At 43.3% G+C, this 15,310-nt stretch overlaps 1 long non-coding RNA gene across 1 annotated transcript in view; it reads right to left on the reverse strand.

Annotated features, from left to right (window-relative positions):
• Window positions 1-14,135, reverse strand: part of Gm46155 — a 31,012-nt gene extending 16,877 nt beyond the window's left edge. Inside the window, exon 1 of the long non-coding RNA XR_001779388.2 lies at window positions 14,051-14,135. This is a non-coding gene — a long non-coding RNA (predicted gene, 46155). The remainder of the gene's footprint in view (window positions 1-14,050) is intronic.
• Window positions 14,136-15,310: the final 1,175 nt, after the last annotated feature.

Genomic DNA, 15,310 nt, shown 5'->3' on the forward strand with positions numbered 1-15,310 from the left:
GCTCAAAATGTTCAAAAGAAGAAGTAGTCAAGGTCTTTAAGGTTAGCTGCATTTCTGTTGCTGTACATCTTGGCCAAAGGTAAATATAGTGTTGAGAGCTTTGGGGGTCACTTCCAGGAATTTGGCAGGAATTTGATATCGGGCTGGGACAATGAAGTAGGCTCAAGGCAAACAGAGCCGAGAACTGTGTTGTGTTCCTTATATCTGGACCATCCTGATAAACCCCTAGTGACCACAGGACTCTGTTTATTGCCTTGATTTTTACTCTGCTTATTCCTTGACTACTTTGTTTATGTCTTAAGGACTGACCGCATTCTTTGTATGTACCTTGATTGATATAAAAGCAGACTGGGAAAAAAATTAAACTTGCCTCAGCAAGAACTGGCTGGGGTCATGCTACAATGTTGACTAATTGTCGTTTTTCCTTTTAATTCTGACTCCTGCACTAGAGAACCCGTTGGCTGGCTGAACTGGCTTGGTCAATATGAGCAGGAAGAGACTGACTTACAGTTCCACGATAAACCACCTCTGAAAAGAAGTCAAGGCAGGAACTCACAGCAGCAAATCACATCACACAGTCAAGATCAGAGACACAAACGCATTCTTACTTGCTCCTGCTTCGTACCTAGCCAGCTTTCTCCTCTCTCTTACTGTTTGGGAATCTTGAGTCAGGAACAGTACAAGCATAGCTGAATGGAACTTTCCACACCGATTACCAATCAACACAATCCCCCCCCCCCACACACACACAGCAAGCTGATAAAAATAATTACTCAACTGAGATTTCCTTCCCATGTTCTTCCTAGGTTGTGGCAAGTTGATGGAAATAACCAGCATAGAATCAAATTTAAGTCCCTGGCTTCCTGAATCCCATTCTTTGCCCCACACTGAGCCTGCATCTCACTCATCCCCAAAACAACCAACAGTGAAGATTGTAGTGAGAAAGCCAGTAAAGCTAAGGACACGTGGCATATTCCAGTGGTCTCTCTCCAAAGAAGAAAGATTTATTCTCCTCTGTGTGAGTTCATACCTGTCAGGCTCCATGAAAAGAGAAGTCCCAGCCCCTGTAAATGCTGTACAGGCGTAACCAAATGGCAACCCAGAGGCTGCATGAGCCCCCAGCATAGTAATGAATGTGACCTGACTCAGAAGCATAAACTTATTGAAGACATGAGCTTTATTTGCAGGCATTTTGTTTTTATATTAAGTATATTTTTACTTATTTGTGTTGTGAGGTCGAATATGAGTGCATGTGTGTGGTGTATGTGTGTGGTATATGCACATGGCTGCTTGCAGGTGTTCACACCTATGTGTGTGCATGCAAAAGCCAGAGGATAACACCAGGTGTCCTGCTGTATCATTCTCTACCTTATTCTTTTAAATGAGATCCCTGGAGCGGGACAGGTCATCAGCAATTCGCAGTGATTCTCCAGACTCCTCAACCCCTGAAGAGTTGGAGTTATAGGCAAACACACACACACACACACACACACACACACACACACACACACACACACACAGAGAGACAGAGAGAGAGAGAGACAGAGACAGAGACAGAGACAGAGAGACAGAGAGACAGAGACAGAGACAGAGAGACAGAGAGAGGCCTAGCTTTTACCATGGGTGTTGGGATCTGAATTCAGGGGCCATTGATAAGGCTCTGGATTTCAAGATGGAGGACCTGGGGTCCAAGCAAAGGAGTGTTCTGCCCAGCTGTGTGTTATGAGCAGATCTCAGGAAGAGCTTTCTTATTTCATTCGTCCCTGAATCTCATAGCCTCTGTGGATTTCTTTTCTGTAGCTATTTGTCAGAATACCTGCACAAACTTTAACACAGAGGAGAAAGGGGTTTATTTGGGGGTACCAGACTAAATGGATAGGATCCATTATGACAGGGCAGAGGAAAGAAGAATGTGGAGGCAGGAGTGTGAGGCCAGCCTGGCAGTCAGAAAGTAGTGAGAACAGGAAGTGAAAACAGGCCACAAAACCTCAAAGTTTGCTCTCCAATGAACCTCTTTCTCCAGTAAGACTCCTAAAGGTCCCAGACTTCCCAAATAGCACCACCAACTGGGGACACTTGAGGTGCGGGGTGCAGATTTCACTTTCAAACCATAACACTACCATAAAGGTTAAAGAAAGGCCTCTTATGCGTATTCACATACGTGGAGGTGTACTCCTCTCCCTGAACCTGGACCTTGCCTACCATTTCAGTCAGTCTAATGAGGCTGTTTTCTCTAGAGAGTCCATGTTTCTGCCTCCCACATGTGGGGATTGAAGGCTGGCTGCCACTCCACTCAGCGTCACATGGCTTCTGACCCAAACTCTGGTCCTGATACTTGAAGGACAAGTGTTACCAGAGCTGTGAGGACAGAGAGGCAAGCATATGGTCACATGTCCTTCTTGACCACAGCCCAGCCTGCTGAAGAGGTAACAGGGGAGTCCAGAAGAAGGCACATATTGCTATGTTGTGAGAAGAATTAATAACCAGACACCCTTCCCACATTGCCAATGTCATATCACGCTGGCACCTAATCAACACTTTGAAGCATTAGCATTGTTTTAATCATTCTCCTATTGGAGAACAAATGTTGCATGTATAATTACACTACTGCATTGTACTGTACAAATAACCATGTAATGACATCGTCAGAATTTCTTGGTTCTTCATGGTAATGCCAAGTATAATTACCATGTAATCTGCCGAGAGCAAACAAGGTTGTAATTATTCTGTAATCCAATCTAATTATGGGGCAACGGGATTGTTATTTGTGTTTAGGAGGAAAATATACTTGCAAAGAGAAGGAAAAGAAATGCATTTTCCTTAGTTGAAGGAATGAAAAGGACGGGGGTGGGGTGTGAGTAAGTGCTGTGTTCAACATGCTACCATCTGCTTTGACAGTATAGACTTCCTTAGGAGGTTAAGGTTTGGAGCCATCTTTGAAAGGTCAAGGATTGGAGTCATTTGTAGATGGTCAAGACTGTGAATCATCTTTGGAATGTCAAAGTTTGGGACCAGTTTCAGAAGGACAAGGTTTTGGACCATCAAGGGGTCATCTTTTGAAAGTCAAGGTATGGGACCAACATCTCCAGTGTAGATCCTGGGTTCACAGGGTAAAGACAGCAAGGCCGAATCAGAAGAGGAAGTAGAAAAGCAGATGTGGGTTGGGGGATGGGATAGGCCAATTTTCTCAAGTGTGTCTCTGTGCCTCTGACCCAGGCCTAGAAGAAGAAAATCACATCACTGGGAATGACCCCACTCAGTTCGGTGTAACTCAGCGGCCATCTTTCCCCGTGCTGTGCCTTCTCTAGTGGAGGCAAGATTGATACAAGGTTGTGTCTGATTTGACAGAAATGAGAAAGAAGACTGAACTGAAGGAAAACTGGAAGGTGTCATGGAGTGCGGAACAAAGGCACATGAAGAACTGATGGCTTCCCAGGACTTCTGTCACGATGGGGTGGCCTGGAACAAGAGAAATATATTGCCACTCTGTTCTGGAGCCTGGAAGTCCTGAGTTGAAATGTCAGCAGAGCCATACTCCACAGAAGATTCTAGTAACAAATTCTTCTAGCCCCTGGCCTCCTCTACGCTGGTCTGTAGCCTCTGGGGTCCCAGGTTTGTAATTATGGAGCCTGGTTTCTGCCTCTGTCTCCAGGACACATTGTGCGGGTATCACTCCATAGGGCATTCTTTTCTTTAAAACTTATAACTTTTATTCAGGATAACTGGGTGCGTATGTGTGCAATGTGCATTTGGGCTGTGCGTGCCATGACAGTCAAAGGAAGTAAGAGGACCCCTACTCTTCTTCCACTGTTATGTGGGTTCTGAGGGTGACATGTTTGTACAGCAAGTGCCTTAACCCATGAAGCATCTTATTTGCTCTTTTTTTTTTTTTTTTTTTTTGTTTTTGGATTATTTTTTTTCCATTTTTTATTAGGTATTTAACTCATTTACATTTCCAATGCTATACCAAAAGTCCCCCATATCCACCCACCCCCACTCCCCTGCCCACCCACTCCCCCTTTTTGGCCCTGGTATTCCCCTGTATTGTGAGACTATGCCGGGGCCCAGCAAACACAGAAGTGGATGCTCACAGTCAGCTAATGGATGGATCATAGGGCTCCCAATGGAGGAGCTAGAGAAAGTAGCCAAGGAGCTAAAGGGATCTGCAACCCTATAGGTGGAACAACATTATGAGCTAACCAGTACCCCGGAGCTCTTGACTCTAGCTGCATATATATCAAAAGATGGCCTAGTCGGCCATCACTGGAAAGAGAGGCCCATTGGACTTGCAAACTTATTTGCTCTTTTTAAAGTAAAAGGTTTAGTATAAGCTTTAATATGTGTGTTTTCTATGTGGGCATTGGCCATCTCAGACTAAGAGCATGCTTTTGTTCAAATTAAGCTCACTAATTGCATATGTCACAATTATATTCCATGAAGCTTATATTTAGACACCCTGGGCATTCGGACATCAACAACTTTTTCTTAGACAAAGTCTCAAAAGTCTCAGGTTGTCCTCTGGCTCACTGTGAAGACAAGAATTGATCCTCCTACCTCTACTACCTGAGTGCCTGGATATAAATGTGCACCAAAACATCTAGTTTATAAGGGGTTGAAGGTCAAATCCAGGGCTTTGTGTCTGCTCAGCAGTCACTGCAGCAGCTGAGCCACATCACCAATCCAGGACACCAACAAAGCTACTTGAAGTGTGCTATAGTTTAGATCCTACTGATGGCCCACACCCCTGTGCAATATTGAACATATTAGCCACCATCCTGACACTGTTTAGCGGTTGAAGAACCTTTTAGAACAGTGTTTCTCAACCTTCCTAATGCTTCAGTCTTTTAATACAGTTCCTCATGCTATGGTGACCCTCGCCTCCCATCATTTCCTTTGCTACTTCATAACAGTAATTTTGCTACTGTTATGAATCCTCATGTAAATATCTGTGTCTTCTGATTGTCTTAGATGAACCCTGTGAATGGGCTGTCCAAGACCAAAAGAGGTCATGCCCTACAGGTTGAGAACCAGGAGGGGTCACCAGCAGTGTATCCTTATAGAAAATATTGGGACTCTATTTCTTCCTTCACTGAGCTGCCTCAGACTCAAAGCAACAGGACCAAGTAATGGGCTCCAGCAACCATGGACTGGCATCTCTGAAGCCATAAGAACAAACAAGCATCCTTCTTTCTAAATTTGTTATCTTGGCTACCTTGTTATAATATAAAGCTGCATGGCTTAAGGGCACGTAATTCAGCCTGTGACAGGAGCCGTTCATTAACACCCAGATTCGGCACCCATCTATTAAATATCTAATACATACCTTGGAATGTGCCATCTGCTTATCTTTTCTTTTGTACATGTGTGTGTTTATGTCTGTACATGTATGTGTGCATGCATGTGGAAGCAGGCATCACTATCAAGTGTCTTTCCTTGGATTTCCTCCACTTTGGTTTCTGAGATAAGAACTCTCACTTGCCAGGAGCTCACAGTCTAAACTAGCTGGCCAACAAGTTCCCCAGGTTACCTGTCTCCCATGTCCTAGAGATTTTCCAAGCATGGCTTTTATTTATTTTTTAATGTTGGTTCTATGAGTCTGAACTTGGCTCTTAATGCTTATCCAGCAATGACTTTCCAATTGAGCCATGTCCCCGGACCCATCTTCTATATTTTAAAAAATGAATCTCCTTGGGATGGAGAACTTGCTCAGTGGTTAAGAGAACTGGCTTTTCTTCTAGAGAACCCAAGTTCAAGTCCCAGCATCTACATGGCAGCTTGCAACTGTAACTCCCAGGAGCTCTAATACCCTCTTCTGGTCTCAGTAGGCACCAGACACATGTGCACATAGACATTCAAAAAAACACCCATATACACACAAAGTAAATAAACAAACAAATATTTTTTAGTCCTTAAAATAAATCTTCTGTTATTAATTTCACTTTTTAAAATATTTACTTATTTCATATGTATGCACATTTTGCCTATACGTATATCTGTGTACCAAATGCGTGTCTGTTGCTTATGGAGGCCAGAAGAGGACAGCAAATCCTTGGGATTACACACTTGTGAGCTATCATGTAGGCACTAAGAATTGAACCCAAGTCCTCTTGAAGAACAACCAGTGGTTCTAACTGCTGATCCATCTCTCCAGCCCCAGCCACTTCTTTACTAAATTGAGCATTTATCATATAAACAGTTTGTATGCCCTCCCTTAAGCCTTTTGTAATCCCTCCAGGTAGGGACCACATTGTTTTACATGTGAGGGGACTGAGACTAAGCTTAATTGACTCAGGGTCAAGCTTGGGCCTGAGACCAAGTAGTTGAACCCCACGGTCTGTGCTGTAAGATTCATAGTGAACCTTGCTAGGCACAGAACTGCACTGAGACACCTACAGGCAGATATCAAAAGGGGTGGAGAAACTCCAGCTCCTGAGAAAGGTTTAGGAGGGCAACACTGTACTACAAAGAGTTCTCTAAGAGGCTTCTTCTGACAGTAGCTGGGAATGGATGCCCAGACTCACAGCCAGACATTACTTGGAGTAAGAATCTAAACTGGAGGTCTCCATTAGATGTCTCACCTCCCCTCAGAGATATCACAGAAGATGGGGAAGAAAGACTGTAGGAGTGGGAGGCATGGAGGACATCAGGAGAACACGGCCTACTGGATCATCTAACCAGGGCTCACATGGGCTCACAGAGACTGAAATGGCAAGCATGGTGCCTGCATGGGTCTGTGCAGGTCCTCTGCATATATGTTATGGCTGTTGGCTTGGTGTTTTTGTGGGACTCCTAACTGAGAGCAAGTGGATCTCTGACAATTTTGCCTGCTCTTGGGACTCTTCCTCCTATTGTGTTGCCTTGTCCAGCTTCGGTATGAGGGCTTTGTCTCATCATTTTGTATCGTGTTTTGTTCTGGTTGGCTGTAGTTTTTTTGGAGGCCTGTTGTTTTAAGAAAAGGAAACTGACTGGATCAGGTGGGGAGGGGAGGTGGAAAGGCACTGGGAGGAGTGGAGAGAGGGGAAACTATGGTTGGGGTGTATTGGATAAGAGAAAAAAATCTGTTGTTTTTAATATTTTTAAATTGATCTATTTGTTCTTCTCTCATATCCTGGTTACTATTTCCCTCTTTCCTCTCTCCCTACCCTCTCCCATCATACCATCCCTCTCCCCCAGATCCACTCCTCCTCCATTTCACTTCAGAAAAGAGCAGGCCTCCTAAGGCAATCAACAAAACATGTTATAACAAGGTACACTAAGACTAGACCTATATCTTCATATTAAGGCTGGTTGAAGTAACCCGGTAAGAGGAATAGGGTCCCTAGAGCAGGCAAAGGAGTCTGAGGCAGCCCTTGCTCTCGCTGTTAGGGCACAAGACTATAGGAGTTAGAGAGGTTTAAGGGACACTGCTCCCACAAGAACTCCAAGCTACACAACCCTAACAGATCCATACAGGCTCCCTGATTTTTGCTTCAGTCTCTGTGAGACCCTATGGGTCCTAATGAGTTAGAGGAGAATCTATTTTCAATTTAAAACAAAAAACAAAAAACAAACAAACAAGCAAAAAAACAGTTCTCTGGAACTGGGTATCCAGGAAGCAAGTGAAAATTGGAGGGAGAAAGAGTAATACTTACTAGAAAGTTCCAGATGCCAGGGACCCAAGAGGCTCCCAGGACCCAACAGAGAGGACATTAGCCAAAATACCCAACAAAAGGGAAATATAACCTGTAAAAACCATATCCAATGGATAGGCATGGCTCCCAGTTGAACGACGGGGCCACCTCACCCACCCACCTCAAAAATATTAGTCCAGAATTCCTCCTGTCAAAAGGAAATGGAGAGACAAAGAGTGTAGCAGAAATGGAAGGTAAGGCCATCCAGAGACTGCCCCACCTAGGGATCCATCCCATCTGCAAACAACAAACCCAGACATCATTGCTGATGCCAAGAAGTGCTTGTTGAGTGCTTGCTGACAGGAGCCTGGTATAGCTGAGCCCTAAGAGGCTCTGCCAGAGCTTGACCAATACAGATGCAAGTGCAAACAGCCAAACATTGGCCTGAGCATGGAGATCCCAATGGGGAAGTTAGGGCAAGGATGGTAGGAGCTGAAGGGGTTTGCAACCTCATAGGAAGAATAAAAATATCAACTAACCAGACCCTTCAGAGCTCCCAAGGACTAAACCACTAACCAAAGAGTATACAGGGGATACTCATGGCTCCAGCTTAATATTTAGCAGAGGAGGCCTTATCTGGCACTACTGGGAGGGGAGTCCCTCGCTCCTGTGGAGGCTTGATGACCCAGGATAGGGGAACGATAGGGTACTGAGGCAGAAGTGGGTGGTTGGGTCGGGGAGAACCCTCATAGAGGCAGGGGAGGGAGGAGAGGAGAGGAGGCTTGTGGGAGGGAAACTGGGAAGGGGGATAACATTTGAAATGTAAATAAATAAAATAACCAATATAAAAGTGAAAAAAAGGAGTTGGAGAAGAAGAGGGGACTGAGTTTCATCATGGGAAACCCTATCATATCACACCAAATGTTTTCCGTCTAACCCAGACCATTCACTGAGATTTGTATGAAGAAGAGCGGAAGATTCTATTTCAGCTTGCAAGTTGCAGTCCATTATTGAAAGAAGTCAAGGCAAGAACTCCAGGCAGGGACTTGAAGCAGAAGCCATGGAGTGACATTGCTTTCTGTCTCACTCCCAGGCTTATATCTAGCTAGCTCCTTTATAACTCAAGACCATATGCCCAGGAAATGGCACTGCCCACAATGGTCTGGCACCTCCAACAGCAATTCACGATCAATACAGACACCAGCAGGCATGCCCTCAGTGACTCTGATCTGAGAAATCCTTGAGTTGAGAAGGATTCTCAGGTGATTCCAGGCTGTATTGAGTTGCTAGTTTAATCATTAGTCACAGGCCCCTCTGATGACACCCATGGAGAAGAACTAGTCACATTTTCTTTTCTTCTTCATTTCAGGTCTGCCTGTGAACCTCATGAACCCCCCCCTACACACACACACACACACATACACACACACACACACCCCACTCAGAAGCTTGCTTTGGGTAGAAGCTATAGTCCTATAGTCTTAAACAGAGTGTAAATTCTTTACGGACTTTCTTGTTGGGTTGGTTGATGCTGGTGTTGTCTGTTTTCTAATCTGAAATCAAAGAATCCTCACTGCTCAGAAATTAATCTCCTGTAAAACAAGTTGAAAAGTTGCTTGGTGAGGTGATATTTAAAGGCCAACAAACAGAGACATGCCTTCGCCCCCACTTCTGTAAGTTTGTTTCTGGAAAAAGTTCAAACACCCGATTGTGTGAATGATGTGAAGGAGTTTCATGGCCGATCCTGTGAGGTGATGTTTTTGATGAAAAATGTAGAAGTGTTTACACTTTAAGGCAGAAGGCACAGGGTGTGAGCACGTGTGTTTATCAAACACAACACAAAAGGCAGATGGCTGCCTGTGGTGCAATTTCAAAGGGAGTGGTAAGGCCAAAAGAGATTGTTTAATTAGGAAATGTCAAGGAAAGAGAGCCAAGAGCCATCACCAGAGTTCTCCTATAAAACTGGTGTTAGTTGTTAACTACTACAACTTGGCACTGATTTCATTTGGAATATTCTGCAAGACTTGAAGGGCTATATATCCCTTCCTCTTCCTCATGATTACTGTAGCATGCTACGGTACAAGTTCTCATTTTGGCAGAAAAGGAAATGAAGGCTTAGAGAAGTTACATAGAGGTGATAGTTGCTTTTATCATTGCTGTGAATAAAAAGCAACTTAAGGGAAGGGTTGGTTTTGGCTCAAGGTTTGAGGATACAGTCTATCATTGTAGAGAAGGCATGGCAGCAGAATTCTAAGGCAGTTAGACACGTTGTATCTACAGTCAGGAAGCATAGTGGTGAATGCTTGTGCCCAGCTTGCTTTCTTCATTATATTCAAGACAGGACCCAGTCCATGAGATGTGCCCTAGTGTGTTTCTTTCTTGCTGTAATAAAATACAAACCACAACCAGTTTGGGTTCATGTGGTGGTTTGAATGTTTGGCCCATGGGAAGCGGCTCTACTAGGAGGTGTGACCTTGTTGGAATAGGCATGACCTTGTTGGAGGAAGTGTGTCAATGTAGTAGTGGGCTTTGGGGTCTCCTAGTGATCAAGCTCCACCCTATTCAGAAAAAAGCTTCCTCCTGTCTGCCTCCAGAAGAGACTTTACTCCTGATTGCCTTTGGATCAAGCTGTAGAACTCTGCTCCTCCAGCATCGTGTCTCTGTGCACGGCTACCATGCTTCCCACTACGATGATAATGGACTGAACCTCTGAAACAGCCATCCCCAATTAAAAGTTTGCCTTTATAAGAGCTGCCATAGTCACGTTGTCTCTTCATTTTCCTTTATACCTCCATGTAACAGTTTGTTGCTAAGGAAAATCAGGGCAGGAACCTAGAGGTAGGAACTGAAAGAGGCCACAGAAGGATTCGGTTTCTTAGCTTGCTTTCCACGGCTTGCTCGCCTTTTTTCCTTTTTTCTTTCTTCTTTTTTTCTTTTTCTTTTTTAATTATTTCAATTTTTTTCGAACTAATGAAAAATAGAACAAGGTAAGAAAGTCAAGAATAGATTTCCTAAGACCAAAAAAAAAAAAAAAAAAAAAAGCCAAAGAAAATTCAGTGAAGCTTAAACAATGTTCCATAGATTCTAGTAGGATCTTCCACAGAGAGAGTAGAGAGAGAAGAGAGAGAGAGAGAGAGAGAGAGAGAGAGAGAGAAAGAGAGAGAGAGAGAGAGAGAGAGAGAGAGAGAGAGAGAGAGACTACAAAAGGAAAGAGGAAAGAGTACAGGGAGAAGAAAAGTGAACTAGGAAGCTCAGAAGAGTAAAAGAAAAACCAGTAGCAGTGAAAGCCCTGTCAGAAACAAACAAGACCAAAAACAAAGGAGCAAAGATGACATCAAGACTGTTGCAGGCCACCCGGACTCAGGTTGTATGGAGACTGGATCGTTATACTGGTTTTGGACTTCTGTTTTATTCTGCTTTTCCTTCTTTCCATTTTAGTTACTACTAAATTAATAGTCCAACATCTGGCAGCTTTATTTCTTTTTCTAAACACTACCTTTTGTGTCCCAGTGTCTTCCTACCTTTGTGTGTGTGTGTGTGTGTGTGTGTGTGTGTGTGTGTGTGTGTGTGTGTTAGAGTTGGGAGTGTTTCTGGGATGAATCCTGGGGCTCTTTGCAAGTTCTCTACCACTACTTGCTGCACACTTGGGAGGATCTGTGTTTATATGTCCAACACCTACATCAAAAAAGCCACATGGGCCTAGTGCCGGAGCTTGGGAAGCAGAGACAGGGTATCCCTGGAGCAAGCTGCTAGCTGGACTAGCTGAATCACTGTGCTATGGGTTCAGGGAAGGACCCTTCCTCATCAAACTAAAAATAGAGAAAGATCATGGAAGATACCCAACTGGAACCTCTGACTTCCACATGCACACTCACATTGTAGGTGCATATGCATCAGCCTTTGTGCTTCCTTACATGTGAGCATGTGCACTACATACACACACACACATACACACACATACACACACACACACACACACACACACACATACATACACACAGGAGTATACTATGTTAAATAGTACTACAAAAATGAATCTCAACCATTACATCTTACCATATGTAAAATCTCCTTAAAATGAATTTTTAAAAAAATCTCAGTGTACAAAAGCTGGGGAGGGAGAGTTCTAGTACCTTGTACTTAGTACCTTGTACTTAGTACCTTGTACTTAGTACCTTGGGAAAAGTTCTTAAATATAAGCCCCCCCCCAAAAAAAACTAGAAAAAGTAAATACATTCATATTCAAATTTTTGAATTTTTGCTTTCCAAAAGACACTATTTAACCAAAAATGAAGCCATAGCAAACAGATTGAGGGGGAAAAAATGTGTGCAGAATATGTCTTACAAAGAACTTATATATCTAGACTGTATGAAGAGCTATTACAACTCTAAGTTAAATATTGCTTTAAATGCATGAAATATTTGAATAGAAACGTTGCTACATACAATGGCAGGTAGACAAAAGGATAATCCTTTTATTTTAGTTGAAAATAGATTATTCTCTTAAACAACACATCAAGGACCACAGTTTTCCCTTTCCCATTCCTCTTAGCTCCCTCCTACCCACTATCTCCAAGTCCTACTCCCCTCACCTCCTGGGCCTGCAAGGGTTTTTGTTTTGCTTTGTTTTGTTTGTTTGTTTATTGGATATTTCCTTTTTTTACATTTCAAATGCTATCCCCTTTCCCGGTTCCCGCCTCCTGGAAACCCCCTATTCCATCTTCTCTCCCCCTGCTTCTATGAGAGTGTCCCTTCACCCACCCACCCATTCCCACCTCTCTGTCCTTGATTCCCCTACACTGGGGCATCTATAGAGCCTATCCATCTATAGGACCAAAGACCTTTCCTCCCATTGATTCATGACAAGGCCATCCTCTGCTACATATGCAGCTGGAGCCATGTGTACCCCTTTGTTGATAACTTAGTCCCTGGGAGCTCTTGGGGGTGGGTGAGGTCTGGTTGGTTGATATGCAAGGGTTTGCACGAGGTCCTTTACATGTACCTAAGGCTGTTAGCTTGAAGTTTCTGTGGGACTCCTAACAGTGGGAGCCGGTGTGGTACCGACTCCTTCGCCTGCTTTCTTTCTCCTGTTGGGTTGCCTTGTCCAGCATCAATATGTAGGCTTTTGCTTTGCCTTACTGTATTTTGTTTTGTCATGTTCAGTTGTTGTCTCTTGGAAGTCAGACTGCTTTCTTATGTAACTCAAGAGCATCAGCCGTGAGTAACCTACTCACAGTAGGTTGAGCCCTTCCCAATCATTAATTTAAAAAAATATATAATTTCCACAGACACACAGAAAGGCCACAGTGATGGAAACACCAAGGGAAGCCAGGGCAAGAACTCAAGGCATGAACCTGGGGGCAGGAACTGAAGCACAGACCATGAAAGAGCACTGCTTGCTTACGTGCTCAGCTTGCCTTCTTATATAATCCAGGACCACCTACCTAGAGGTGACATGACCCACAGTGGACTGAGTCCTCTCACAGCAATCATTAATCAAGACAATGTCCCACAGATAGGCCCAATGGGCAATTACATAGCCGCAGTTTCCCAATTGAATTCCATCTTCCCATTTGACTCCAGTTTGTGTCATGTTGATTAACAACAAACAAATACAAAAACTAACACATAAAACAAGCTAACAAAAAAACCAACAACTAACTAGCACATGATGGTGCTGCCCACCTTCATTAACTCAGTGTGGAAACTCCTAGACAGACTTGCTCAAAAGTTCGTTTCCTAGGTGATTCCAACTCCAAACAAGTTGTCCATAAAGATGATCCATCATACTACTGAAGGTCACCTGGTTACTGAGCAGCAGAGGCTCAGATGACATGGAAGCAGAGAGTTCTACCAATCCCTGGATTCTTGCATCTTTTTCTAAGAGAACAGGCTAGAACTAGACACCCTCACTCGGACAATTGTCTCCCTTTCTATTGTCAGGTGGCCTGTGTGCTTTGTCACCAATAGAGGTTGACTCAGATCTCTTTGCTTTTTAGACTATATAAAAGAATTGTCTGGGGACCTGCCTCACTGAATAAAGTGCTTAGTGTGTAAGCATGAGGGCCTAAATTTGGATGTCCAGCACCACCATGAAAAACAGGAATAGTGTTGCATGTGCCTGTAATACTAGTATTGGGGGCAGAGATGGGCAGGTTTGGAGAGCTCACTGGCCAGCCATTCTAGCTGACCCAGTGAATTGTGAGTTCAATGACAAACCCTGTCACAAGTGAGTATGTTAGAGAATTGGTTGAGAATACCCCCAGATGTCAACCTCTGGCCTCTGCATGTGCCTATATGGATAAGTATAAAGTGTGCAAGTATGCACATACACACACACACACACACGCACACGCACACGCACACGCACACGCACACACACACACACACACACGCAGTGAATTCTCAGGTCTAAATGCTAGAACTTATGCAAGTCTTACCTCTCATCTTCTTCAATATACCAGTTTTATTCACTCTCAACCTCTTTTGACCTACAAAAGAAACAAACAACAACAACAACAACAAAAAAACCCTTCTCTGTGAACCTGGGTGCAGGTATGCAAAATAGGAATGTGAAGTAGGCTTACAAATCAAACATTTACTGATAATAAAACATAAGAAAATTTATTTTAAAACAGTTCTTCGGTATGTGTGAAATTTTGACATTTATTAAGGACAAATGCAAATATGCATACTAATGAGATGGATGTGTTTGAATATTTTTAGATAAATAATTAGAGGGATGAATACTTGGTACTGCAGGCAAGAGAGAATCCTCAGTGTTTGTCAGGGTTGGCCAGTGTTTTGATTTGATAATCGGTGATGCTGAGAACACTACTTCATAAAGTCTGTAATATAAATAGGCAGAAGTATTTTAGGACCATTTTAGAAATCATTAGAAATTCTGTTCTACCCTTAAGTCAAAAGTCATTGAACAGTTTTTGGTGAAACACTGGCCACTAACTCAAACAGCAATTCTTAAAATGAAATGTTCTAACACAATATAATCCAAAAATATACTAATTTCATACATGCTTAAGAGATAACTGTAGGAAAATATGAAAAGTCTTTGTTTCCTGTAACTTAAGGATTATTTTTATGTTTTAAATTTATGTCTTACTCTATTGTTGTAAAGGGAAACCGTGACCAAGGCAACTATTATAAGACAAAGCATTTAACCTGGGCTTGCTTGCAGTTTCAGAAATTTATCAACATGGCAGGAAGAATGGCAACCCATAGGCAGACATGGTGCTGGAGGAGCCCAGAGCTCTACATCCACATCCACAGGCAGCAGGAAGAGAGAGAGAGAGACTGGGCCTGGCTTGGGCTTTTGAAACCTCAAACCCCACCCCCAGTGACATACTTCCTCTAATATAGCCACACCTACTCCAACAAGGCCACACTCCCATTCCCCCTCAGGTAGTACCACTCCCTAATGACCAAGCATTTAAATATATGAGCCTATGGGGGCCATTCTTATTGAAACCGTAATTTCTGTGTATGTGTTTGTATATATTGCATGTGCAATGGACCCAGAGTCCAAGGAGGCCAGAAGAGGCCCAGGTGCTCAAATTTAAGGTGGTTGTAAGTTAGACATCATGAGTACATAAAACTGAACTATTGTCCTCTGCAAACATGGTACATGCTTTTAAGAGCTGATCCATCTCTCCAGTCCCAAAAGATCATGTTTCTATATAGAT

The sequence above is a fragment of the Mus musculus genome, chromosome 1 (assembly GCF_000001635.26).
Source record: "Mus musculus strain C57BL/6J chromosome 1, GRCm38.p6 C57BL/6J".
Taxonomy (NCBI): domain Eukaryota; kingdom Metazoa; phylum Chordata; class Mammalia; order Rodentia; family Muridae; genus Mus; species Mus musculus.